We start from the raw sequence: 27,001 nt of genomic DNA, 5'->3' as shown, positions 1-27,001 counted from the left end.
GGACATTTTTGATGTGTAATGTATGAAGCATAATTTTTTAGTACCATTTATATGACTGCAAGGTGAACATAACTCGGCCGATATGTGAGAGATCGTATCTTTGGGTAAAAAATACACATACGTTTCCTTCTCAATAAGATCAATGAAGGATAACCAATTTTCATTCAGCGTGTAGATACCATCCACGTAGAATGATTCTAGGTCTCTAATTTACACATCTGAAGTTGCTACAGACATTTCTTCGAACTCAAACAGTTTTTCAATAACCAATTTGTCATATCTAGCCATATTTGGAAACCAAAAGAATGAATTTTGAAGGGGTTCCCCAAGTCCCTCAGTTTATACATTTACAAAGCACATTTTTGGTTAGCTGCTTTGTCCCAGTGTATAACTTTTTCGTTCCAAAGTTCAGGTTGCGTCTCATACTTTTCGCATTTAACTGGATCTGAAGATTTTCGCGTTATCTTAAATAGCTGTATTTTCCTTTGCAATATACCCTGTAATAACAACTCTTTCTCATCCTAGGAAACACTTCATGCCAGTTATGCCTAATACACGGTGTTTCAAAAATGACCGGTATATTTGAAACGGCAATAAAAACTAACGAGCAGCGATAGAAATACACCGTTTGTTGCAATATGCTTGGGACAACAGTACATTTTCAGGCAGACAAACTTTCGAAATTACAGTAGTTACAATTTTCAACAACAGATGGCGCTGCGGTCTGGGAAATTCTATAGTACGATATTTTCCACATATCCACCATGCGTAGCAATAATATGGCGTAGTCTCTGAATGAAATTACCCGAAACCTTTGAAACGTGTCTGGCGGAATGGCTTCACATGCAGATGAGATGTACTGCTTCAGCTGTTCAATTGTTTCTGGATTCTGGCGGTACACCTGGTCTTTCAAGTGTCCCTACAGAAAGAAGTCACAGGGGTTCATGTCTGGCGAATAGGGAGGCCAATCCATGCCGCCTCCTGTATGTTTCGGATAGCCCAAAGCAATCACACGATCATCGAAATATTCATTCAGGAAATTAAAGACGTCGGCCGTGCGATGTGGCCGGGCACCATCTTGCATAAACCACGAGGTGTTCGCAGTGTCGTCTAAGGCAGTTTGTACCGCCACAAATTCACGAAGAATGTCCAGATAGCGTGATGCAGTAATCGTTTCGGATCTGAAAAATGGGCCAATGATTCCTTTGGAAGACATGGCGGCCCAGACCAGTACTTTTTGAGGATGCAGGGATGATGGGACTGCAACATGGGGCTTTTCGGTTCCCCATATGCGCCAGTTCTGTTTATTGACGAAGCCATCCAGGTAAAAATAAGCTTCGTCAGTAAACCAAATGCTGCCCACATGCATATCGCCGTCATCAATCCTGTGCACTATATCGTTAGCGAATGTCTCTCGTGCAGCAATGGTAGCGGCGCTGAGGGGTTGCCGCGTTTGAATTTTGTATGGATAGAGGTGTAAACTCTGGCGCATGAGACGATACGTGGACGTTGGCGTCATTTGGACCGCAGCTGCAACACGGCGAACGGAAAAACCCGAGGCCGCTGTTGGATCACCTGCTGCAGTAGCTGCGCGTTGCCCTCTGTGGTTGCCGTACGCGGTCGCCCTACCTTTCCAGCACGTTCATCCGTCACGTTCCCAGTCCGTTGAAATTTTTCAAACAGATCCTTTATTGTATCGCTTTTCGGTCCTTTGGTTATACTAAACCTCCGTTGAAAACTTCGTCTTGTTGCAACAACACTGTGTTCTAGGCGGTGGAATTCCAACACCAGAAAAATCCTCTGTTCTAAAGAATAAACCATGTTGTCTACAGCACACTTGCACGTTGTGAACAGCACACGCTTACAGCAGAAAGACGACTTACAGAATGGCGCACCCACAGACTGCGTTGTCTTCTATATCTTTCACATCACTTGCAGCGCCATCTGTTGTTGAAAATTGTAACTACTGTAATTTCGAAAGTTTGTCTGCCTGAAAATGTACTGTTGTCCCAAGCATATTGCAACAAACGGTGTATTTATATCGCTGCTCGTTTAGTTTTTATTGCCGTTTCAAAAATACCGGTCATTTTTGAAACACCCTGTAAAATCCACTTTAGTTTTCACCAACAAACCTACCACTTTGATTAACATTTTATTTCTATCGTTAAATGAGGGAAACTCGTCTCTACCAGAGAAACAAATTCGCGCGCAGTGCTAGATAAATTCTTCTTAAAATTTTTTGAACATTGCTCAGACTATCATTTTCAACATTTCTTCCCGAGTAACACCGATATTGCACAAAATTTTCTCACAGGTAATTCCTTCTTGGAAATAACCTGAGAAACACCTGCTCCTTCGAAAGAAATTGATAATTGGCCTCGTTTGCTACTCTTCCCACAAACTCTACAAAGGGTTCAAAGGGCTCTGAGCACTATGGGACTCAACTTCTGAGGTCATTAGTCCCCTAGAACTTAGAACTAGTTAAACCTAACTAACCTAAGGACATCACACACATCCATGCCCGAGGCAGGATTCGAACCTGCGACCGTAGCAGTCGCGCGATTCCGGACTGAGCGCCTAGAACCGCTAGACCACCGCGGCCGGCAAACTCTACAGATTTCAGGAAAGTAAATTGGGGTTAGGTGGATGGCAGATTATGTTGTTCCCTTTATAGTTGCATGTCATACAATAAATAAGCTTCTGTTTCTATAGTTGTAAACATTTTCTTTGAAATACCTCAATATACATGGCTATTACAAATGATTGAAGCGATTTCATAAATTCACTGTAGCTCCATTCATTGACATATGGTCACGACACGCTACAGATACGTAGAAAAACTCATAAAGTTTTGTTCGGCTGAAGCCGCACTTCAGGTTTCTGCCGCCAGAGCGCTCGAGAGCGCAGTGAGGCAAAATGGCAACAGGAGCAGAGAAAGCGTATGTCTTGCTTGAAATGCACTCACATCAGTCAGTCATAACAGTGGAACGACACTTCAGGACGAAGTTCAACAAAGATCCACCAACTGCTAACTCCATTCGGCGATGGGATGCGCAGTTTAAAGCTTCTGGATACCTCTGTAAGGGGAAATCAACGGGTCGGCCTGCAGTGAGCGAAGAAACGGTTGAATGCGTGCGGGCAAGTTTCACGCGTAGCCCGCGGAAATTGGCTCATGCCACAAATGGAGACTGACAGCGCCGACTTCATCTTTCAACAGGATGGTGCTCCACCGCACTTCCATCATGATGTTCGGCATTTCTTAAACAGGAGATTCGAAAACCGATGGATCGGTCGTGGTGGAGATCACGATCAGCAATTCATGTCACGGCCTCCACGCTCTCCCGACTGAACCCCATGCGATTTCTTTCTGTGGGGTTATGTGAAAGATTCAGTGTTTAAACCTCCTCTACGAAGAAACGAGCCAGAACTGCGAGCTCGCATCAACGATGCTTTCGAACTCATTGATGGGGACATGCTACGCCGAGTGTGGGAGGAACTTGATTATCGGCTTGATGTCTGCCGAATCACTAAAGGGGCACATATCGAACATTTGTGAATGCCTAAAAAAACTTTTTGAGTTCTTGTATGTGTGTGCAAAGCATTGTGAAAATATCTCAAATAATAAAGTTATTGTAGAGCTGTGAAATCGCTTCAATCATTTGTAATAACCGTGTATTCATACAATTATTAAGATACTAGTGGGAGCTAAAATGCCGCTGTATAATATAACTGAGGCCACTAGCTCCTTTTCAAAGTAGTGGCACTGCTAGTAACTTATGTGGTTCCAAAATCAAATAGGGGTAATGCAGGAGTAGGTTTAATAATGAATAAAAAAATAAGAGTGCGGGTTAGCTACTACAAACAGCATAGTGAACGCATTACTGTGGCCAAGATAGACACAAAGCCCATGCCTACTACAGTAGTACAAGTTTATATGCCAACTAGCTCTGCAGATAATGAAGAAATCGATGAAATGTATGACGAGATAAAAGAAATTATTCAGGAAGTGAAGGGAGACGAAAATTTAATACTCATGGGTGACTGGAATTCGTCAGTAGGAAAAGGGAGAGAAGAAACATAGTAGGTGAATATGGATTGGGGGGAAGAAATGAAAGAGGAAGCCGCCTTGTAGGATTTTGCACAGAGCATAACTTAATCATAGCTAACACTTGGTTCAAGAATCATAAAAGAAGGTTGTATACCTGGAAGAATCCTGGAGATACTAAAAGGTATCAGATAGATTATATAATGGTAAGACAGAGATTTAGCAACCAGGTTTTAAATTGTAAGACATTTCCAGGGGCAGATGTGGATTCTGACCACAATCTATTGGTTATGAACTGCAGATTGAAACTGAAGAAACTGCAAAAAGGTGAGAATTTAAGTAGATGGGACCTGGATAAACTGAAAGAACCAGAAGTTGTAGAGAGTTTCAGGAAGAGTATAAGGGAACAATTGACAGGAATGGGGGAAAGAAATACAGTAGAAGAAGAATGGGTAGCCCTGATGAATGAAGTAGTGAAGGCAGCAGACGATCAAGTAGGTAAAAAGACGAGGGCTAATAGAAATCCTTGGGTAACAGAAGAAATATTGAATTTAATTGATGAAAGGAGAAAATATAAAAATGCAGTAAATGAAGCAGGCGAAAAGGAATACAAACGTCTCAAAAATGAGATCGACAGGAAGTGCAAAATGGCTAAGCAGGGATGGCTAGAGGACAAATGTAAGGATGTAGAGGACTGTCTCACTAGGGGCAAGATAGATACTGCCTACAGGAAAATTAAAGAGACCTTTGGAGAGAAGAGAACCACTTGTATGAATATCAAGAGCTCAGATGGCAACCCAGTTCTAAGCAAAGAAGGGAAGGCAGAAAGGTGGAAGGAGTATATAGAGGGTTTATACAAGGGCGATGTACTTGAGGACAATATTATGGAAATGGAAGAAGATGCAGATGAAGACGAAATGGGAGATAAGATACTGCGTGAAGAGTTTGACAGAGCACTGAAAGACCTGAGTCGAAACAAGGCCCCGGGAGTAGACAAAATTCCATTAGAACTACTGATGGCCTTGGGAGAGCCAGTCATGACAAAACTCTACCATCTGGTGAGCAAGATGTATGAGACAGGCGAAATACCCACAGACTTCAAGAAGAATATAATAATTCCAATACCAAAGAAAGCAGGTGTTGACAGATGTGAAAATTACCGAACTATCAGTTTAATAAGTCACAGTTGCAAAATACTAACGCGAATTCTTTACAGACGAATGGAAAAACTGGTGGAAGCGGACCTCGGGGAAGATCAGTTTGGATTCCGTAGAAATGTTGGAACACTGAGGCAATACTAACCTTACGACTTATCTTAGAAGGTAGATTAAGAAAAGGCAAACCTACGTTTCTAGCATTTGTAGACTAAGAGAAAGCTTTTGACAATATTAACTGGAATACTCTCTTTCAAATTCTGAAGGTGGCAGGGGTAAAATACAGGGAGCGGAAGGCTATTTACAATTTGTACAGAAACCAGATGGCAGTTATAAGAGTCGACGGGCATGAAAGGGAAGCAGTGGTTGGGAAAGGAGTGAGACAGGGTTGTAGCCTCTCCCCGATGTTATTCAATCTGTATATTGAGCAAGCAGTAAAGGAAACAAAAGAAAAATTCGGAGTAGGTATTAAAATTCATGGAGAAGAAGTAAAAACTTTGAGGTTTGCCGATGACATTGTAATTCCATCAGAGACAGCAATGGACTTGGAAGAGCAGTTGAACGGAATGGACAGTGTCTTTGAAGGAGGATATAAGATGAACATCAACAAAAGCAAAACGAGGATAATGGAATGTAGTCAAATTAAATCTGGTGATGCTGAGGGAATTAGATTAGGAAATGAGACACTTAAAGTAGTAAAGGAGTTTTGCTATTTAGGGAGTAAAATAACTGATGATGGTCGAAGTAGAGAGGATATAAAATGTAGACTGGCAATGGCAAGGAAAGCGTTTCTGAAGAAGAGAAATTTGTTAACATCGAGTATAGATTTAAGTGTCAGGAAGTCTTTTCTGAAAGTATTTGTATGGAGTGTAGCCATGTATGGAAGTGAAACATGAACGATAACTAGTTTGGACAAGAAGAGAATAGAAGCTTTCGAAATGTGGTGCTACAGAAGAATGCTGAAGATAATAAGGTGGGTAGATCACGTAACTAATGAGGAGGTACTGAATAGGATTGGGGAGAAGAGAAGTTTGTGGCACAACTTGACTAGAAGAAGGGATCGGTTGGTAGGACATCAAGGGATCACAAATTTAGCATTGGAGGGCAGCGTGGAGGGTAAAAATCGTAGAGGGAGACCAAGAGATGAATACACTAAGCAGATTCAGAAGGATGTAGGTTGCAGTAGGTACTGGGAGATGAAGAAGCTTGCACAGGATAGAGTAGCATGGAGAGCTGCATCAAACCAGTCTCAGGACTGAAGACCACAACAACAACAACTCATTCTACATCCCTGTAATATCTGCTTGTAGACTGGCTCTGAAGGACCTGTTGAGTGACTGAGTATATCACGATCTTTCGTTTTGAATGCCCACGGAATCGGTAGCTTATACGTTTTCCAATACTCAAATGTGTACTTTTCCAGTATTTTCGTTTGGTTTTGCAGTTTTGCAGCGTTCCTCGCATGCATCCCCTTCAAGATGAATACGATGCCATTTCCTTGAGAATGTACGAGTAGACCCCTTACAAGCATTCAGCAACATTGAATGAATCGGTAAACAAGAAACTGTCAGAAACATACAGATTTCTGAGATCCAGCTGAAACTCTGATTACGTTATTAAACAGGATAATAAAAGAAGTGACATTTCTGCCTCGGATCGAGAAAGTATCAGCTAGTGCTTGTTCTACGCCATAGATAAGCGCTGGTTAACTGCATCTGACACGAAACCCTGAAGTAATGTAAGAGCCAAAGAATGTAAAAAATCGTATGAATAACAGCAACTTCTCAGATAATTTTACGCTTCTCTGTGTTTGGAACAATAGTTTATATTAATTAAGAGTTATGGTAATAGGAGGGGGGGCGGTGGCGAAAGAAAGTGTTACTTCACAATTTAATGACTTATCTCATCACACAGTATGTTGTGTTTTCGAGTGCACCACATGCTGTTAGTAAGTTTTTCCATATTTACTGCTAGAAAGTGGCATCCAGTACATAGTTTATTTGGTTGTATTGTTTTTATAGACTTGTCTTTCTATTTCACCAGATATATAATATGCAGAAATTCAAAATACGCTCGTGTTTCCAACACTTCTTCCGCCACCAGGAAGACGCAAGTCGTCAGAATATAATACGCAGAATGCACGCCCTGTAATGTCCAAGTGATACTGTTTGCTTCATATTACACTTCTTCCGACTTGTTTGACATATCTTTCCCATGCATAATATCGTGTCCTCTTAACATCTGCATGCTTCTCCGGCGAACGGCGTCCCTTACATCTGTTGTAAATGGCAATTTTGTGTAGTTTTCTTCTTCTGCTGGTTACTTTATCGCCGAATTATATAGTCTGAGAGTTCCACCAACTTTTTCTCTTTCGAGAAGGGTTACTAATGGTCTGGTCAGCTCTGCCCCGTGTTTAGTGATTTTTCGTTTATAACAGTCGTAACGGATGCTGTGTTGGTAAATTAATGTAGCGGTACATCAAGAAAACTTACATCTTTCTTACTATAGAATGAGGACGCACTTGGACCAGTCAACGATTTCCAATCTCATTCGACTCTGCTTTAACCAAGCCTCTTCCCTTTGCATCTACACTGAGCAGCCAAATCATTATGATCTCTGCCCACCACAACGATAGTTGCCGCCTGGTGGAGTTTGGGGCACATGACACCGAGACAAGGTGACAACAGTATTTAAAATCAAACGACCGTGTGTCATTGATGGCCAGGAAGCCCCATGTGGAGAAGATCGGCCGCCAGTTTGCAAGTCTTATTTCAGCTGACGCCACTTGGGTGACTTGCGTGTTGGTGACGATGAGGACAACACAACAGCCAGTCCACACTTGGAGGAAATCACCAACCGAGCCGGAAATCGAATCCTTGCTTGCTCCATGGTAGGCAAACATGTTACCACCCTAATGAAGATATGGCTGCAAACGGGGTAATCCATTGAAATAAGCGACTTTGATAAAGGGCAGATTATTACGCAGAGCCTATGAACGAGTGTCTCAGAGACGGCGAAGCTGGTAGGTTATTACATGCTACTATCCTGAGCACCTACGGGAAGAGGTAGAAGGACAGTGAAACTACCACTAGGCACAAAATGGCTGGATGTCATCGGCTCTTCGCAGAACGTTGACTTCGGGGGGTTGTATTGTATGTAAAGAAGGATAGATGGTGATCTGTGGCACCTCTGTGTAAGGAGCATAATGCTGGAGCATGCACAAGTTGTTTCAGAGCACACCGTTCATCGTACATTGTTGAACATGGAGCTCTGCTACAGAGCACATGTACATGTTGTGAGGTAATGGGTGAATTGTAGCGCCCTGAAAATATTCAAAGTTCGGAGTTAGCATGGCCACACGGGCCGCTCTGCGGGCACGGGCCGCTCGGCAGGCCGACCACATGGTGCCGGACATTGGCCGAAGCAAGTAAGGTCCAGCCGCGTGGCTGGGAGTTCCATGGTGATGCTGTGTCGATGAGGGAGACGCGCCGGGAGTGCCAAAGGTGGCGGACTTTGTGAAAGCTTAATGGCAGACACTTCACAGTTCAAATTAATAGTGGCCAGATGAATCATGATACCTCAAAAAGATACATGTACATTACCAGTATTTACAGGATGATTCTGATGGTGTAATCAGATTTTCAGTATCTTTATTAGTTTAAAGTTTAGTACCTGACTGTAAATTAAACAAGTAACACCCAACAACGAATTTCCAAAATCTAAACGATTCTTCTGAGTTTGTGGATCGACGTGTCTTTAGAAAGCTATTTGTGTAAACCTAAACTGGTGTAAATTACAGGCATGTAACTTGAATGATAGATCAGTTATTGGAGGTCAAATTGGCCATCGGTCGCGTCAGGCCATAAGTGCTCTACAGTTACACGAAAAAACGCTAGCAGCATGCATATAAATATATTTATTCATATGTGTCTTTGTTTATATCCGATATATACTATTCATGAAGAAATTAGTTAAATATTTACTGTGTTTTAGAAAGCACAGATAAATTGGGCTACTAGCCCATCTTTTGTTGCTATTCCTTTGATATATGTTATTTAATTTGTTTATGTATTTAATAATGCGTGTTAGAGTGTGTTTATGGTCCAGCCGTAGGAATATTTATTTAATTTCAAGTTATTTAAATGTAAATCCAGTATTTCGAAAGTGTTTCAAAATGTTTGTGAGTGTACATTGGCTTGGAGGCATGGAGGGAGGGCTCTGAACAAACACAGTGCTTATCAGTAAGAGAGACGTATAGAGGTTGGGAAGGATCATCGTTTCCGGAGAGGACACGTGGTAGTTCCGAACAGGGCAGCGAGAGGGAGAATCGCACAGGACATGTGGAGTGCTCGACGTGACGGACACACAGTCGTGGGAAGGACTTGGAGATTGGAGCGGTTTGCGCGTGGTCGCGGCAGATAGAAATACTTTGGCGTGCCGACTTGTTCATTTGTGAGATTTCCACGGCTTCTACAGTGAAGACGTAGTGTGCGTTTGGAAGTGAATATCTTGTCAGCTATGTTGTTCTTCATAACCAATTAAGTGCAGTAGGAATCTATTGTTTCCCTGTTATTCAACTTATATTTTATTTAATTGCTGAACCATCAACACCAATAAGCGTTTTGCAGAAATATACTGCATTCTCAAAAGTACTTCTTCTGTCGTACTCATCGTTTAAAGTCGTTAAAATACTACCTGCAGATTTTATTTAATTGCAATCTTTCATTTATAAATTTCTATATTAATTCGCACCACACCACATTTCATTGTTGTATTTGAAAGGCCACAATGTTCACATGTTGAACCAACGACATCATCAATTTCGACCGTCAATTTCGATTGTCGAACAATATAGGCGTGTCGACTTGTAACACCATAGCTCTAATGCTATACTCATCTATATTGTTGTTTTTTTTCATTTAATATTACATCGTTAAGAACCTGTAAATGTTTTTGATTGAATAGATAACACAAAATTGTATACTCTTTTCTTTGTTAAAACTTTGATGTCGTAGTTTGTTTCAATGCAAAGTAGTGTATCTGTACTGTAAATACTTTGTCCCATTTGGAGGGAACAAAACTTACTGTATATAATTGTAATTCTGTGTGAATAATTTTTTGTAGAAGTGTCAATATGTGAAAATGTTCTGTTTTATTTAATGTGTTTCTTTGCTGTTATGTAAACTGCTGATCCTCACTTAGGGCTCTTAGTTATTCTGTATGTAAAAGGTGTAGTGGTTCCCCTCGGGAACGGAACTGTGTAGCGCGCGCAGTGGTTGGCCTAGGTGGAAAAGATGGAACAAGAGTCAGTCAAGGACGAGCCAGCAGTCAGAGATGAGCTACGAGTCCGTGCACTGCCGTGTAAAAGTTGCATAGTGCTGGTTTCAAGAGAGGCTTTTCTGTTATTTTCCAATGCTTCGGATGGATGGATAAATAGCTGGGCTACTCTGGAATTTGTATCTATCATCGCCACCAAGAAATGACAGAGTCCAGCAATTCTGCCTGCAATTCCACCTACCAACATGCAGTTGCCACCACATTGCGCAATCATTGCAACGTAACACTATAATGATGTACAGTGAAGGATCAGCTTAATGGATGTGTTATTGTGCTGAAATATAAGGTAATTTATATCTGAATTTATGTACCTACCTTGATTTTTCTCCTCATCATAACACCTCTCAGGGTCCTCTCCGTTTGAACTAAAGTGATATCCGAGTGTCCTTACTAAAAGAAGTTAAAGCCTAGAGTTTTGCTAATGAATGTCTCTTGAACTTAGTAAAAAGAAAGTTAAAGTTAATGTGGCAATAGAGTGAGTTAAAGTAAATATTATTTGCTCAAAATAACTTTCCTATTAAAACTGCTATTTAAAGTGCTGTTGCTAACTTCTATATTAAAAGTTCTTAAGACTGAGACTTATAAGGCAAATGATCACATTATTGTCTGTAATAAATCCTAAAAGGTGAGTCAGTTTCTTGCAATTGGGTCAGTATTGTGTTTCGCTGTAGTAAAAGTGAGAAAGCTGCAGTTGTGAAACTTTATATATTCATGTTTGCTAAGTGTTTGTGTATCTTGTGTATTAGAAGTACATGTTAATAGTAATATCATAAAGACCATTCACTTTATGTAAGCCTGAAAGTAATAGGGTGTTTCGGTATCTCTTATAATTTAGCAAATAGTTTGTGCTGCTCCAGTTGTTAGCTTCAATCTTAAAACATATGTGTGTCAGAGTTCATTGCACTCGCGTGTGGCCAAGTCTAGGTTGTGTTTGTCCATTATAGTTACTTATACCTACTTTCTTAAACGAGAATGTTATTCATTCTCTTGCCTAGTTAGGCTGGCGGCCGTTTTCTTTATCCGTTGAAGAGTGCAGATAACCAAAATATTTACGTAATTCTGACTTTCATTTCCGGTAAGCCATTTCCGTTAGGTACAACACGGTCAACTTAACAAAAATCCTCCCAGAGGGTAACTCTGCTATGTTGCTTTATACCATAATTACTATAACAAAATAGTTTTATTTCAAAGCCTGTTTCCAGCTTTAAGGTAATGGTACAATAGTAGCAGACAGGAGTGTTATACGTGGCTTTTCAGAGACAGGACTATTTGTGCTGTTGGAGACATACTACGTAATAAACCAAACTTGGTATTTCATAGTATAAGCTACGTAAATAACGCTGTTGTAGTGTTATACGTGGCGCCGCGTGACAGGACGTTATTCAGCATTTTACAAACATAGTGTGAACATAAAACGTCCAGCGGCACGAACCTGTAACTTATTTGGCAGAACTGGTAGTGAAAGTTCAGCTTAAATTGAAAATAAAACGTATCAATACTTAATAGCAACTAAAATGGACAGGAAATTAGAAATAAATCTAGACACGCGAGAACAGAAAGCAATCGAGAGCAGTTCAGGGAGCACACCAACAGATGGCATTACTCGCGAGTTAAGTTACGTACGCTACCATGCCGATGTCAATAAACAGATAGAAGCTATGAATGTCGCTCGTACTAAGGAAGGCAATATGAGCGATGTTGTGGAAGACAGTGGCTATGTTAATGAATCGCGCGATATGTTCGAATCACCAGAAACTGAGAGGGATGTAGAATCTGAACACGAAAATGCAGTTGAAACCAAAAGTGAAAAGACACCAGATCTGACTGATTTACTTAGAATACTGTCTGCGCAATTTGCTGTACAAAATGACAATATTAAGGCACAAATTGCAGCGCAAAACGCAGCACTAGGTAGTGATATTAGTAAACAAATGCAAGAGCAGGGCAAGAATCTTAGTAAACAGATTGAGAAGGTTGATGTAAAAGTAGACATTGTGAGTAATGAAATTAAAAACCTCAAAAGCGAAATTACTGTCATCAATGGCAATATTGCCAACATACAGGGACAAGTTGATGACATTAATGAAAGATTTGACACTGAAGTAATTAAAATCCAAGATCAAATAGAACCCTTAGTCTGTACTAAAGTGGATGAAAAGGTATTCGGTATTAAATCCGAAATACAAACCGAATGTAACGAGGAATTTGCACTGATCAAACAGTCTGTAACAGAAACGAGCAGAGCTCTAACCAAACAGATTCTTACTTGCGAAAAGAAGTGTGAACATAACACTTCACAAATCCAAGGCAAAATGTATGACTTGGAAAGAAAAATACAAACCGGACCTACACATTTTACTGAAAGAATGCCTCTCAGTAAAATATTAGAGGGTGAAGAGAAATTCGACCCTGCAAAGATAGCATAACGGATGGCACCCCCTAGACTTTGTAAAGAATTGCGAAAGAAATTTTCCTGAATATTTGTCTGACCAGGAAAAGATTAATGTTGTAATTAGTGCATTAACGGGAGAAGCAAAAAGATGGGGGTTGAATCTGGATAATAACCAGATGTCTTTTGAGACCTTTAAACAAAAATTTATTGACAAATACTGGTCAGAACAAAAACAAGACCAGTTGTGGCGTGAATTTCTAATTGCTAGGTTGTATGACATCAGAGGTAGGCAAACCATGAAAGAATTTTGCGAATCATAGTACAGAAAACTGATACATCTAAAAGCTAGAAGAACTGAAGCCGAGATCGTTTGGGTTCTTTGGCAGAAACTGCCTGAGGATTCTAAACGATATGTTGGGAGTACACACAGAAGTTTTTCGGCGTTTCTGGAAAGAGTAGAGGATGAAGATCACTGGCGAAGAAATCGTGGGTCCCGCCCCCACCACAATAACAATTATTCGCGAGAAAGCAATGACCAAAATGAACAATCTGAAAACGATAGATTTCGTGTAAACACGATTCAAAGAGGTCGTGCGAGAGGCAGGGGAAATTATACTACGCGCGGTAGAGGTTACGAGGTTACATGATGCGGAATTTCCAAAATAGAGAAGAAATGGAAAACTAAAAACCGCGTGTGTTACGGGCCGGATTCACGCGGAAACCGGTTTTGGGCCCAAAGAAAAGATGTCAAATATTAGATTCGAGAAGGAAAGATGTAAACTACGGGGCAGGAAGGTTAAGGGCGCGCCTATAGCAGACGGGCGCGGAGTGATACATAGTGGCGTTCCCAGTGCGAAGTCACGTGACCGTTCGTGCTCGGGCCAGCGGTTGCTGGAGCAGCGTACCTTGCGCTTGGCAGCACACAGAAATGGCAGACGTCAGAACAAGATGGCTGCCGTAGAGAGAGACAGAAGAGGCGGGATCGGACACTTCCGATGGCCGGTTTCAGTAGTAGATGAATGTAGAAATGAAAATAAAGTTAATATGTTATATGATAAAGATAACTCAGTATCGGAAACGTGCGAAAAGACTTCATTAAAGAACGAAAGAGAGATAGAAAACGCGAGTGAAAAAGGGAATATTGGTACTGTTAATAATGTATATGAGGTAAAAGAGGTAGATGTGGGGGAGGTCATGATGAATAAAGAGGAAAGGGAGGTAGAATATGCCACGCAAAAGACGTGTGCACAATTAAAAATAGGTGAAAGTGATGTAAAATGGACGTTAGTTAACATGACATTATAAGCAGTGCAGACAAAATTGTTGTTGATGGAAAGGGGTTTTATGATTCTAATGCAGAAGGGTCTAGTATGTACTTCGCACGATTACCTGAGAATGATAACAAAGGGGAAAATGAAATAAAAATTATCGAAATATATGACGATTATACTAAGTATGAAGTTAAGGCTGAAATCGTTCAAAGTGATATAACAGAAGTGCCTGACTGTCCAAACGATGTGCATTGTGTAGAAAATGAGTCGAAAAACAAAGTGGCTGAAACACCTAGTGATAATCTGCCTCACTATTTAAAAGTTGCCTTACTGCTCGAATCTGATGACGAAAATGAAATCAATGATAGTTCAGATGATGAAGGGTATACGAATACAGATAAGAATGAATATACTAACTTCCCCTATTGTTCAAAAGTAGAGTACTTAAGTGAATCCGATGGTGAGGAAGGGAGTAGTGATGACTCCAGTGAAGATGAATTTTCAGGTGTAAACGAAAGTGAATATACATTTACTGAAAGAGGGTATGAGAAAATTAGTGACATTTTACCAAAGCAGGATACAGAAAGTAGAACTGGGCCAAAACCGAATGAATTATTCAGTAATGTAACACAGGTGCATAATTTGCAGGAACCTCCAGATGATACTATACTGGGGCAAGCCTTAACAAATGTTTTGAAGGAATGTGAATTACAGGAACAAAAAGAACCACCTGATAAAATGATAGCAGAACAGGAGATGTTGCACCTTGCTAAAGACTTTGAAAGCCCAAGACCTAAAAAGCCACCAGATGAAACAAAACGTTGGCAAGATCTGAATAGCATAGTGAAAGATGTAGAAGATAGGAGGCCTAAAAAGCCACCAGATTTAAGTCACTGTTTTTGAACCATAAAAGACTGCCTTGTTAATGAAGAGACTGGGGGCAGGATGCTGTATGTATATATATATATATATATATTAATATAATGCTTGACTTTATTATTATTGTATCTGAGTGTTACCTGAAAGTTAATTATTGTTTTGTTGACCTTGAGGCCTGGGGCAGGTTGTTTATTTATTGTAGTGTACTGTTTGACTTTGCTTAGGAACCGTTTATTTTCAATTGAATTCTTATTGTTGCCAGCCTAATTATGAGGCTAGGGGCATGTAGTGAGGCAAACCTTAAAACTTTATGAATAATGATGCTTATGGTAACTTAATAAAAGTGCAAAGAACTCCACAAGATTATAATTTATTTCTAAAATACTTAAAAATCAGAAAGGGCTTATGTTTGCAGTATGTGGTTTACTTAAGTAGACATGTCCTCAGATGAGGGTTGTTAACCCTCAGGGGGCAATGCACTCTTTGCATTGTCAGGTGCCTGACGAGCACCAGGGACCCGAGTCTTTGCCAGCACTACTTCCGTTTCTTTTCGTGTTGGCAACCTTCCCCTTCTTCATTCGGAACTTTGACTATCTTCTTTCTTTCATCCCTTTTTATATTGAATCGTGGCACAAACTCCAGAACAAAGTTATTTTAAAGTAAGGTTTCCAAACCTATATATATATTTATTTAATTTTTTTAGTGAATTTGAATGATGATAAAAATCTTAATAGTGCTGAATTTTTCCTTGGGCAATATGACTAGAGATAAATGTTTTGAGAAGAGTAATGGATAAATAAAATGGGTACACTAGAAAATGACCAAGAATAATGAAAGTATAGTGGGTACAGTGAAAGGGAATAGGAACATGCAGTTAAAGTAAATGAATAAATGGTTCTATGCAGAAAGATGCAAGTGTGAATAAAGGTAATGTTTAAAGTGAATAATCTAATATGGTTAAGGTCTAAGGATGGTTGTATAGAAATGGGTAAGAACGGTGATGAAAAATGTTCTGTGTCAAAACTTAGGGGAGAAAACCACAAATCTGGGATTCTCAAATAACTCCTGAACATTGTCATTATGCCAAAAATGTCATTAAAAATTTTCTTGATTAATGTATACCGGTATGTTTTCTTATGTTGTCATGTGAAAAGAAATGGTTTTGTTGCCAGTGTCTAATTACTGTTTCAAAGTTGCAGGTTTTATATTTTTGTACCATTAATGCAAATGTTACCAAAGATGTGACGTAATGATGAAAAACACAAAGATGATGACAATAAACTGCTCAAAAGTATGTTGTTGGGCAGTAAAACAAGACAAAACAACAAAAATGCTGTGGTGCTGAAGTTGAGGGCTACCATATATGCTATGTGAGCAGTAGCCAAAGGACTTGCCATTGTGGGGCAAGGAGCTGATAAGTGGTCATGAACTGCCAAACCTAGAGGATGGGGCAGTGTGTCAATTTAAAAATGTGTTTTCTTTAGTGTTTTTAATTTAAATTGTGTTTTTGTGCCTAAATGTAGACAAAGACTGCCAAAACAATAATGGGCAGAATGTGTAACATGGACTGCTAGTGCTGAGGCAAGCAGTGAACTTAGTTAGGTTTATTGCTCAATGTGTTATGAACTGACTATTCTTTCTGAAGTCAGTGAAAATTTATTATAGAATATATATGGATTGTTATTCAAATGGATGTAGATGTATTGATGCTAGGGTTCTTGGAATAACTTAAAGTTTTGGACTGTCTGTTTTTATAACACAGCAGTGATGATTAAAGATAGGTTCTGAATAGGTTAATGTGTTTTTGTGCAACAAAGATTTTGGACTGCTATTAATGAAGAGCAGCTTTAAAGTTAATTGTTTTGAGAAAACGTTGAAAATTTACTTTTGTATTTAAAGAGTCAGTTGGAAAAAGTTCTCATAGCTGTTTGTGTAAATATTTGTGCATTAGTGGATGCAAACTGAAATTTTAAACGTTACATTAACTACTGAACCCTGTGAAAAGTACTATGATCATTAACATGCTTGTGTGTCTGAATATTTACATTCCTTTAAAATTATTGAGAAACAAACTTCTGTTTTGTTATGTTAAAATGTGCTGCGCTGTTGTTTATGTGTTTATTATTATTCATTTTTTATTTTATTTGAAGGCTATACCTTTTCTACTAATATGAAGCTTATTTTGTGTACTGTTTTGTCTTTTATTTGAACTGTGTGTGTATGAAATGAACATGCTTGAAGGTATCCTGTGTATTGATGAAAATTAATTTCCTTAAACCAGTCTGAAAATGAAAATTACTGTGAATGCTTTACTTTGAAAATGGATTTGGAAGAAGTGTATGAATCTCCTTAGTGTATAAACTGTATATTTGTAATATGTGTATTTTTGTTGTTGTCCCAACTGAAGTTGGATGAAATTTTTTTGCAGCCAACACCACTTAGGTGTTATGGATGTTTCCTTGAAGTATCCCTGACGGGAAACTTCAACGAAACATGGGGCATGTGTAACACCATAGCTCTAATGCTATACTCATCTATATTGTTGTTTTTTCTTCATTTAATATTACATCGTTAAGAACCTGTAAATGTTTTTGATTGAATAGATAACACAAAATTGTATACTCTTTTCTTTGTTAAAACTTTGATGTCGTAGTTTGTTTCAATGCAAAGTAGTGTATCTGTACTGTAAATACTTTGTCCCATTTGGAGGGAACAAAACTTACTGTATATAATTGTAATTCTGTGTGAATAATTTTTTGTAGAAGTGTCAATATGTGAAAATGTTCTGTTTTATTTAATGTGTTTCTTTGCTGTTATGTAAACTGCTGATCCTCACTTAGGGCTCTTAGTTATTCTGTATGTAAAAGGTGTAGTGGTTCCCCTCGGGAACGGAACTGTGTAGCGCGCGCAAATTGTGGGTGGCCTAGGTGGAAAAGATGGAACAAGAGTCAGTCGAGGACGAGCCAGCAATCAGAGACGAGCTACGAGTCCGTGCACTGCCGTGTAAAAGTTGCATAGTGCTGGTTTCAAGAGAGGCCTTTCTGTTATTTTCCAATGCCTCGGATGGATGGATAAATAGCTGGGCTATTCTGGAATTTGTATCTATCATCGGCACCAAGAAATGACAGAGTCCAGCAATTCTGCCTGCAATTCCACCTACCAACATGCAGTTGCCACCACATTGCGCAATCATTGCAATGTAACACTATAATGATGTACAGTAAAGGATCAGCTTAGTAGATGTGTTATTGTGCTGAAATATAAGGTAATTTATATCTGAATTTATGTACCTACCTTGATTTTTCTCCTCATCATAACACCTCCCAGGGTCCTCTCCGTTTGAACTAAAGTGATATCCGAGTGTCCTTACTAAAAGAAGTTAAAGCCTAGAGTTTTGCTAATGAATGTCTCTTGAACTTAGTAAAAAGAAAGTTAAAGTTAATGTGGCAATAGAGTGAGTTAAAGTAAATATTATTTGCTCAAAATAACTTTCCTATTAAAACTGCTATTTAAAGTGCTGTTGCTAACTTCTATATTAAAAGTTCTTAAGACTGAGACTTATAAGGCAAATGATCACATTATTGTCTGTAATAAATCCTAAAAGGTGAGTCAGTTTCTTGCAATTTGGTCAGTATTGTGTTTCGCTGTAGTAAAAGTGAGAAAGCTGCAGTTGTGAAACTTTATATATTCATGTTTGCTAAGTGTTTGTGTATCTTGTGTATTAGAAGTACATGTTAATAGTAATATCATAAAGACCATTCACTTTATGTAAGCCTGAAAGTAATAGGGTGTTTCGGAATCTCTTATAATTTAGCAAGTAGTTTGTGCTGCTCCAGTTGTTAGCTTCAATCTTAAAACATATGTGTGTCAGAGTTCATTGCACTCGCGTGAGGCCAAGTCTAGGTTGTGTTTGTCCGTTATAGTTACTTATACCTACTTTCTTAAACGAGAATGTTATTCATTCTCTTGCCTAGTTAGGCTGGCGGCCGTTTTCTTTATCCGTTGAACAGTGCAGATAACCAAAATTTTGTTTGGTACTGTTCAAATATTTACGTAATTCTGACTTTCATTTCCGGTAAGCCATTTCCGTTAGGTACAACACGGTCAACTTAACAAAAATCCTCCCAGAGGGTAACACTGCTCTGTTGCTTTATACCATAATTACTATAACAAAATAGTTTTATTTCAAAGCCTGTTTCCAGCTTTAAGGTTATGGTACAATAGTAGCAGACAGGAGTGTTATACGTGGCTTTTCCGAGACAGGACTATTTGTGCTGTTGGGGACATACTACGTAATAAACCAAACTTGGTATTTCATAGTATAAGCTACGTAAATAACGATGTTGTAGTGTTATAGACTCTTCGGGCAGCTCACGTTTTTGCTACACAAGGTCGATAACCGTCTCCGCAAATGATGTCATCGAAGTGAACGACGGCTCGAAATATGCAGCACGCCACGGAGACAGATGGTGGGAGCAGTATTATGCTATGCGCTTGCATGGGATCAGTGGTAGCAATCAAGGACACACTGACAGCTGCAAATCACCTGCATCCCTTCATACTTGGTGTCTTCCCCAACGGCAATGTCATCTTTCAGCAGTATAACTGTCCGTGTCTCGGAGCCAGATATGTGCTATAGTGGCCTGACGTCTCGCCAACCAATTTCGCCTGATGTAAATCCTATAGTACTCAACTGCGTCGCTATCGGGCGCCATCACCACGTATGCGAATTAGCGGCCCGTTATTTACACGATTTACGTGGCCTGTGCGTAGACATTTAATTCCAAATACCTCCACAAACCCACCAACAAACTGTCGGATCCCTAATATGCCGAATCAGCTATGTATTTCGTTGCAGAGATGGACAAACAAGCTATTAAGCAGGTGGTCATAATGTTTTTGTTCATCAGTGTACATGGCATACATAGGGGGTATTTTGCCCTAAAAGCTGGCCAAAAGTTCACCTCTCAGATGAGAGTAGTTTCCAAAATGCATAATTTCCTACAATAGTTTGGTAGATGGGGCATTGCTGAGATGGTGTGTTATTTGGTTACTGTGCTCAGGTACATGGTAGTGCTGGTCTGTATTTACGTATCTCTTGTACTCGATTGTAGTGCATCTGAAAGCTTGAAATCGCTCGCAGTTTGTGACTGTTTTAAAATATGTTTTTACGTGAACTGTGGTGAAAACCAATATGGATTCCGAAGATTTAGTTACACACTATTATATAATAATTATTTCCAATCATCTTACTTATTACTTTCATCAGTAATCATTATTTTGTTATAGTTCAGTGTGTTTCTCTTCATATTTGTTAATCCACTGAGAGACAAAAATCATTCCTCTACGGGAAGTTAAAAAAAAAAAATAGCCACTGAATACCGCAGTTTGATTTTGCACGACTGTTTTATATCAGTGTGTTGTAAGCTATAAACAGTGCCATCTCCGAAAGATATCCTGAAAGCATTTTTGTTTTGTCCTAGATTCTTCGAAAGTAACAAATTCGATGAAAATGGTCTTTGCGACCTTGTGAAGACATCTTCTAGAGAAGAGTATGTTAGAAGATTGGACTATATGGAAAATTATAGATTATCAGATACTGTCTACTCTGATGACGAAAAGAAATATTTTAAACATTAACTGCCTTATTTGAAGTCACGGTTAAAGAGGCGATGGTTTGATTCACATAAAGCTGTAAGTAACGTCTTAAAAATAACCGTAATTGGCTGCAAAGTTCCATAAAAATTCGATGTTACAGAACTAGAATTGGTAGACCATCGAAGTCCTCGTAGAGTTACGCGAACGCAGTAAAAGGCATGAGACAAAGCTATTGCGAAACACTATTGGAGCCATAGAATTAACATATGCCAGTCAAATGAGAATCTGAAAATGTTGCGGGTTCCAAAGCGTTTAAAGATATTACTTCATCTCCTACACGAGAAACAAAATACAGACAAGCATTAAATCAGAGTCCTTGACTTATAGAAGGAAAAACGATTTTCACGTATCCAAGCCGTGTCAATCATTGTCGATGCCTCACTGACAATACGAAATAACCCGAACATCTTATAACAAGATCTACACCTGTTACAGTATCATTCAAGAAGCTAAAAAGCCGTGCTACCCTGTGAGTCAATCCCACTAGGTGATTGCCACATACGCAGAGACTCAACTTCAAGCTCTGCTTAGTCACACATGTGAGCGATTAATATTATTTGGAAGATGTTTTAAATGGTCTTCGAAAAGATAGCTTAAATACATTGCAACTTAACTATAAATGGGGTTGTAATGATTCAGTTACACAGAAGTTTGAAAACAACCTTCATTCTGATACGAACGTATTTCAGTCATCTTTAATGCCTCTCCAACTTATTGGTCGCAAGAATAAAGTCCTAATTGTTTACAAAAAACCTGCAGCATTATCTCTTCGCTGTTGCAGACCAATATGAATTAGATTTATTCATGAAACAGCTGATGTTACCAATGAAGGAATTGGTTATATCAATAGGCAAATTGAAACAATACGAGAAGCAAAAATTGCAAGAACAACCGGTGATATATGCATTAAACACAAATTGCTTATGACTACGGTATATGCAAAGGTCTGCAACGCAGCAACAGATTTTCATACAGCCTTATGGGTAATATACCAGACTCAGTATCTATGTACGACGTGTTCTCCTTTTTTTGATTAATCTGATGATGTATAATGCGAAACGCGTCATTAAAGAAAGTACTCACTACTTAACCTGTGAGTTTCGTGTATTTTTGATAGTGTCCATTGTAGCACTGATACAAGACATCATCGACAATGAGGTCATAAATTTGCAAGTCCGCCTCAGTAAACTTTAATGACTTGTCAAAAACCAAAGTAGTAAATATAGGAGCTCTTGAGTTCGACCCTTCTACACTCCACTCCCGAATTAGAGTTCTCGTTTTTTTGTTACATTTGTCATATGAAATAAACATCAAGAAGTCACAAATTCTTTCAAAAGAGGAAAAGAAACTCGTTCAAGAGAAGCAGAAAGTTACACAATAAATGTTTCGAAATCAGTTGGGATTAATTGTAAATGTTCCAAAGGCTATGGAATAGGCAATAATGGAAATAACAGTAGAATATTTTTTGCAGACTTTTAGTACATGGTCCACCTGTCATTGAACACACCCTCTTACCTATAGGCAGTTTATCAGAAGTGGCAGCCGACGCACGCATTAAGCACTTCCATCTCTAGAGACAAACGTTTGCGAGAAAATTCTCACGAAAAGAACGCAGTCTGGACATAATAAACGCACTAAATAATGACGTCTGAACCATTAGTACAGAGATAAGACCGAAGCCAAAGGAAATCAGCAAACCTCTCTTAAAAGAAGCATTTCATTTACTGCTCTCAAGCGAACGATGGATTAGACAGACCCCTCAAGCTGAAAATGATGATGAAGAGGAGTTCCCAATAGAAACAGATTGCTCAGATGAACAAAATCGGGGGGGGGGGGGTATACTACCTGGTGTATATCTAGATTTCAGCGTGGCGTGGATAACCACGCCTTCTTCAGAACAAATATGAAACAGCTTGCCCAAATAGGCACAGTAAAAGGCTAAAATGAACACCTACAGCGGCAAGACCACATACAAAAATTTTACAAATATAGGGTACATATGTACCAAGCCAATAATATTATTTATCTCAACGCTGTGTGTGCTGCCTCGCCCAGCGTACGTACGATGGTCACAGAATTTCCACTGAACTTTTACAGATGCTCGAAATAAAACGTGTAATTCAATGTGAGATTCTTACAATAGTTTACACAACGAAACTTTGTCTCGAAGCCTGGCAGAAAAATAAAACGGATTCTGATCGTATGTAAAGTATGCTAGTGACAAGGCACAATCGATGCCTTCTGTGTGCGGCAGCAATGGAAATACCATCGATGAACGTGCTGCTAAAGCTGCCAACATGAGTAACTTAGAATTAGATATCCTCGAAGTAGTAAATCAACTTAAACCACTTAGCAAAAGCAAGCCTTCCGATGTAGACTGTATTAGGTTCCTCTGAGAGTATGCTGATTCAATAGCTCCCTAACTATCGAACATATATACAACCGCTCGCACAACGAAATATCCGAACACAAAGACTGGAAACCTGCACAGGTTACACCAATATTCAAAAGAGGTTGTAGCAGTAATTCACTAATTACAGGCCCATAGCATTAACATTGAAATGCAGCAAGAAAAGATCGTTCTTGTGAACCTTAGCTAGCCCTTTACTCACACGAAGTGTTGATTGCTATAGACAAAGGATGTCAAGTTGATTCCGTATTTCTAGATTTCCAGAAGGCTGTTGACACCATATGTCATAGGCGGCTTGTACTCAAACTGAGTGCTTATGGACTATCGTCTCAGTTGTGTGACTTGGTTCATGATTTTCTGTACGAGATGTCACAGTTGTAGTAATTAACAGGAAGTCATCGAGTGAAACAGAAGTGATTTCTGTCGTTCCCCAAGGTACTGTAATAGGCCTTCTGTTGTTCCTCATCTTTATAAATGACTGAGGAGACAATCTGAGCAGCCATCTTAGAATGTTTGCAGGTGATGCTCTCGTTTATGATGTAGTAAAGTCATGAGAAGATCAAAACTAATTGCAAAGCGATTTAGATATGATATCTGTGTGGTGCTAAAATTCGGTAGGCAGTCTCTTTAGTAGATCTATTGCATGTTCTAAGTGTTCTACCAACAAAATGCCTTCCTTTGGTTCGCCTCCCCTGCAACATTTTCTATATTTTCTTTCCGATTTAAGTTGTTCGTTTCATAATTGTAATTACTAGATATTTAGTTAATTTTACGGCCTTTAGATTTGATTGATTTTTCGTGTAACCGAAGTTTAACGGATACCTTTTAGCATTCATGTTCTGTAGGGTCTCAAAGTAAAGAAAATACCAAACATAAATTTTGGCCAACTTTTAGCATGAAATACCGCTATTTGCAGCAACGACATTTGTGGTTCTTCTGCATTGCCTGTGATTCTGTGTCAGAAGCTAATGTAAACCACATTTTGATTGGTGAGCCAAATTTGACTTTGAAGCATTGGAATTTTTAAAATAATTAATGAATTAGGGATACCATCACCCCCAATCAGCTTCACCTATTTTGGTTACTAAAGTCATTCAGTTTTATATGTTGATCGGTAGTGTTCTTAAGCGTATACGAGAAACTCCTTAATTTTTAATTGTATTCGTATTTTCCTTTCTCTGTGTCACTTATGACTAAAATTAAGAAATAGTGTCCACTGGTAACATAGTGATATCTAATTTATCTATCATGCAATTTGTTAAAAACTGCGCAGAAAATTGTGAACGTTTGAACTTGTAATTTTGTAAATAGACATGTATTTTCATCTTACCGTTAAGTATACAACGTAAACAAGTGTTCTAGACAGCTAATTAGAGTAGAGGCTCTGCTGGACAAATAAATAAAACTAAAAAATTGGTTGGTAAAGCTGGTTACAAGCACATGTTCGAAAGACGATCCTGGTGTCTATGTTTTCGAACATGCTGTGTTGATAACAATGTAAGTATAATTTGAGCAACATTGTAGGTTTATGCGTGTGGTGTATCTAAATGAACTGTCTTTGGAGGTTTCACAAGAGTATTTACGTTAGGTTTTGAGACAGCGATCGGAAACAAACGTAAACATTTGTAAGTCTATACTTCACCAAATTTCACTCCACATGTGTCCGTCAACAAAGACTCAGTAACACAATATTGTTTGTTAGCAAATCACCTCAAATTACTTTATTTACAGTTATTAAAATAAATCGACATTGCTACAAAAATTTCATACATCCTCAAAAAGCCACATATCTCTTAAATTAATTTGTTAGCAAACTCAACATGACGACAGTTAGACACAGAGACCTGCTACAAATAAATCTGCAAATATATATGTATATGTATTCCATTATCAGACTTTAATAGATTCTCTTGTGAGGTCACATAGCTCTCAACAAAAATTCGAAAATACACCAAACAGCTGCTTCACGAAGAACTTTTGTATACTTATGTTGCATGATTTTGTATACTTTTAATGACATTTAGCCATTTTAATAGTAACACAGACAAATTTACATTTTCTCTGTCTATACAATATATGCATCTCTTAGCTAGAAGGCATATTTATACAAGAATTATACAATAAATTTCTTTTATTATAAGCAACTATTTACAGAATAATTTAACCCTGTGTGCAGTCAATACACGTGACTGCGATCCACTCACTTTCTTTGCGGATTGGTGAAAAATTATCTCAAGTATCAAGTGTCACACTGTGTTTGTCTGTCCCTATGTTCCTGTTAATTAATCAGCATTAGGTCCACATAGATATATATTTCTGCGGTAACAGGTCAGAGGATGCTAAGCGGCTCTCTAACGTATTCCCTCAACAGAGTGTAGTACCCTTCTTTCATTACATTCTTTTAAGAGTTACACGTCTTCTACTACGCTGAACAGAATTTTGAACTGTATGAAATTGGTAAATGAAGTCTGACACTTACTCTCTTTTATTCTACTGTACATTCATTCGAAGGGTTAAAGGCAATGCGTATCTACACTAGCTTTTCAATTCAGCTGAGCACAGAGAGGACGAAAGAGAAAACTTAAAATACTTTTACGTCGAATTAGTGTCAGTGTAATTCCTCCTTTTATTATCTGCGTCTTTTCAGTATGTTAACTGGTGATAGCCATGTAATGGGGTGTCTAGGATCTCTACAACATATGAGAAAGAGGTCGGAGACAACCTCATCCACTCATTTATGTAATAGTTTTACAGGTCACTGCAGTAGATTTTGTTCGTATAAACAATTGTGAGCGTAATTGTCACTTATGAATCGCATCTGTATTACGCACGGAGCATGTTATTATTATTGTTAGGTTTCAGTTTAATACGAAACTTTCAAAGACGTTATTGATTGAAAGGCTATGTGTCATGACCCTGTCACATTGCTACTATAAAATTACAGTTTTGAAGTACTAGCTCCTGGTGTTGTTCATCGTAACACAGAATTGGATAGTATTTGTTTCACTACAAGCCACATTGCCAGAAAGTTATTTGGTCACACATACATCATTCGCGTTGTGTAATGATTCTGCAGACCAGCAATGTTAAGACCGGGCTGTCAGTAAATTTTCAGGAATTCTCAATTAAAAGATCGTGGCGCAATGATTGTGGATCAACTGGTGTTCTAGCAGCATGTGAGTAGATAGGAATGCTGTCATACATGAGCACATTATAACTGGGGGTGTTAGGTGAGACCAATAAGCTGGACTGCGTGCAGCAGAGTGAGGAAGAGGTTTGCAATGTTGCAGGATGATTAAGTGACATTTTTAAGCTAAAACAACGTAAATTCACTTTTCCTACGTTCACTTTAAATTTAAAGTTCTGAAACTCAAACGAAAACATCGTTAATTTCATAATACTTTCCATAAAATAAAATGATTTCATGATGATTGGACGAATATGATTCAAACAGAGCCCCGATTTGTTATATAGGTCAGAGGAAAATGTGTGGAAAAAAGTACTGGAATACATTAGACAAAAACACGATATTCGCAGACTAGTCATCAAAGTTTAGCAGTGTAAATTAGTTTATCACTAGAGTGACTCTACAAAGAAAATGACAGATGATGGAAATAAAAAGAAATGTTGCGATACAAAGTAAGAGGCGAAAGAATGAGAATAAAATCAGACATTGTTTCAAAATTTGTACGCAGGAGGAAGATAAGGGAAACATAACTATTTGCAACACTATGGGAAGAGATTTTGAAACCGCAGATATGTTCATAGTAAGTCATAGTAATATCATCGACGACAATGAGAGCTGGAGCTGACAATCGTGTTAAGTACGCCATAGAATTTCAGTCTTTAGCGAGG

This window comes from Schistocerca nitens, chromosome 4, assembly GCF_023898315.1.
Source record: "Schistocerca nitens isolate TAMUIC-IGC-003100 chromosome 4, iqSchNite1.1, whole genome shotgun sequence".
Taxonomy (NCBI): Eukaryota; Metazoa; Arthropoda; class Insecta; order Orthoptera; family Acrididae; genus Schistocerca; species Schistocerca nitens.
The sequence above is the reverse complement of the archived record's forward strand: the minus strand, read 5'-3'. Positions refer to the sequence as shown.